Here is a 3,393-nt window from a genome sequence, read left to right on the forward strand (position 1 = left end):
GTAACTCCTTTCACATTTTTATCTTCTTATATTCATAAAGCTGCCTCGTAATACAAATATTAAAGTGTTGCAAAGTACATTAAGAGTAAGATGAGGAGGAGTGAGCAACACTTTCTTTGTCCAGAGTCTCTTATTAAAAAAGAGATAGATTGCTTTGCTTAAATGCGTTACAAATTGGGGAGACTGATACATTTATGTGTTGTTATGTTTCATTTCAATATAAATGTAAAAAATAATAAAGAACACATAATATCAATATAAAATACATCTTAAAATACAATTAAAACACTACTAAATATAGATAGTGTATTTTAGTTCAACCTTGTAGGTGAGCAAATATTTTTAATAAAAATTTTGCACAATTTTAAAAATAATACTTTTTTAATTAAGTGCCAATTTAATTTTTTTTTCTGTTACATCTATTGTAAAAAAAAAAAATACAGACTATAGTATGTGACTAGCCTAAATAAGCGAATAAAATGACACCCGCATATATTAGGTGATATTGTCAGACACTCCAGTCTATTATTCAGCAGCTATTCAAATCATCCTTGCAGAATAATAGCCACACCTAATGTATGCATACATTTGGAGGATCCAGATGCATGCAAGAAAATGAAGAAGTGTCCTGATTTGTCCGGGGGAATTAACACAAATGGTAAAGATTGCATTGTGTTTTTATATTTGTAGGAAACTTCTCTGATTTGTGCACACAACGTATTTTTAAGCCAGTGTCTATACTAAAATTAAATCAGAAACAAATACTAAAATAAAAATACATAGCTGCACCTATACAGTGGCAACACATTGTGTTTTTGTGTATTGAAATATTTTCGGGGTCAATCAGGTATTACAGCAGGTTATATATTAATAAAACAACTGAAAATCATTTTTTCAAATTTATATACGAGATAAAGTTTTTAAATTGCGCTCAAAGAGATATTTTGTTACTAGAGGGGTCAAAAACTAAATAGCATCTTAAATTAAAAAAACACATAATAAAGAAGTGTCAACATATAACCTAGGTATCACATAAAAATTGGAGTTTTTTTAACTTGGTGATGTAATTGTTATTTTTAGAGTAATAAATGTATTTTTCGGCAGTATCTTGCAATGTGAGGTCACGTATGGGCTTCTGCTTTGCATTGTTAAAGGGTTCTGGAGCCAAATTAAATATATTGCAATATTAGATTTGTACGATTGTTCAAGAAATGTACAGTGACAGTGTTTATTTAGTGATGTAGTGTATGGGGATATTAGATATATTTAAATTGCAGGTATAAATAATCAACAAATGCACAGTGTTGCTACTGTGACAAGTACAGGTGTGAAATTAATCCACATATAGGAGTGATTCCAAAAGTCTGATTCTGTAAGTAGGACTAAAGGACTGTAGCATGGAGCTGACCATGGTACTGGAAAGTCAATGATTGCTAATATATATACTTCAAGCAAGCGTCATCTATTGCAAAGTTCATTAAAAGGAGCTGGGAGCTCAATAAACTCCATGCGATTAGATACAGACAGCAAATGGTGTGACATAAGGTACATAAATGCCACCACCAGTAACAATCATCCTATAAACAAATATTTAAAAATATCAAATGCCATGTCGCATATTCTAAAAAGCCGAAATTACACACACACACACACACACATAAATAAATATATATATATATATATATATATATATATATATATATGGCAGCATATAAATAAACATAAATTCACAATTGTAACTTTAGTTTCCCCCAAAAGATAAATATTAAATAAATTGATGCAAAGCATTTTAGAGGAAATGTCACTATCTGTGAATTTGATCTAAATACGCAATTTAAAAAAAAAACACTTAAAAAACCTAAATGACACCGAAAAGAAATGAAATCACTGAGAGTACCATGGCTGCACAACTCATAGGCCATACCCACCTATACTGCCAATGTGGGATGGATTCTTACACTAATGTGTGACGTCATAAGTCTTTAATTGGGTCCAGCTATTTTTAGCTATCCTGTAACAACTATTTTTATTTTTAGCCTCCAGTGCACGATAATTACTTTTTTTTCCCATCAATATGTTTTCTTCCTTTCTATCTGTATGCCAAATAGTTAAAAGAAATCATGTTAAAAATAGTTAAAGTAAACATTTTGTACTATCTTTTTCTTTGTGTAGGATATTTAATTAATGTTGTATACCTGGAAAATGTATCTGTGTATGTGTGCATAGATATACTTTTTTCCCTACCTATATCTCCCTACCTATATACATTATATATACATACATTTTATAATCAATTTTATGCATGAATTACTTTACCTAGACCTTACTATACATAATTTTGTCTTGGAATTTAAAAGAGTGCTGAATATTGAGCTTGTTGGCCTTTAAAGTCTCATTAACTGGAGGCAGTATACAATGGACTTTATTAAACTATAGCTAGCATTTACACATATTAGATGGAAACTCCATGGTATATATGTCATATTTTGATAAATTCAGAATCCAGCAGTCTGCCAAGCATAAAGGCCTAGTTAACTTATAATATTATACGAAGTATAGACAGATATGTGATCAAATGAGAATTGCATCTATCCTGAATGATTGCATATGTATGTATAATTCACTTTACATATTTATTATAATTTTTACAATATATATAGATATATATATATATATTTCAAACAGTACCCCCAACTATTGTCAAAATAATTCCATAATTCCAATATGCAGAGTACCTGACCAACAGAATTCTGATCGTTAAATAGTGTTTAGAAGCTAGCCTATGTTACATTGTTACACCTTGTGCTAGCAACTTTCTCCCAGCTGAATAATCCCTAGGACAAAGCTGTGTGATTCAGCCCTGACTCTACAGAAAAGCCGCCCAGTAGATGCCAGTACAATGCCAGGCTGTGGGTTGTTGGTGCCTTCGCAGGTGTGAGGCCTTTAACCCAAAGCAATTGCTCATCTTGTAGGTAGGCAGGAAAGATGGAGCCAGCATAGCCTTCATCAGATCACCTGTTCATGGAGGTATTAGAGAGCATGTTCCATGTTCCGTACACATGTGCCCACACAAATCCACTCTTCCTGATACATCGCCATAATCCTCCTGTGGGTTGCAAACGTGCTCCTTTTCCTTGGCAAGTGTGGCAACCCTCCCCTACCCTGGCCTATGACTCTAGTGCCATTGTGATCCTGTGCACATGTGTGCCAAGGGGCAGCACAAGATCCATGCGCCTAGGCAGCAGAAGGCTGAATCTCACAAACACTTACAGGCAGCATGCTTCTCCAGCAATGGATGAATGGGAGCCATGCACAGCCCTGGCAGAGGGATTTCATTGTTGGAAGCCAAAGCAAAAAAATAAAAAAGGTGCAAACGTGGCTCCTCCGGGAAGG

This window comes from Pyxicephalus adspersus, chromosome 2 (genome assembly GCF_032062135.1).
Source record: "Pyxicephalus adspersus chromosome 2, UCB_Pads_2.0, whole genome shotgun sequence".
Lineage (NCBI taxonomy): Eukaryota > Metazoa > Chordata > Amphibia > Anura > Pyxicephalidae > Pyxicephalus > Pyxicephalus adspersus.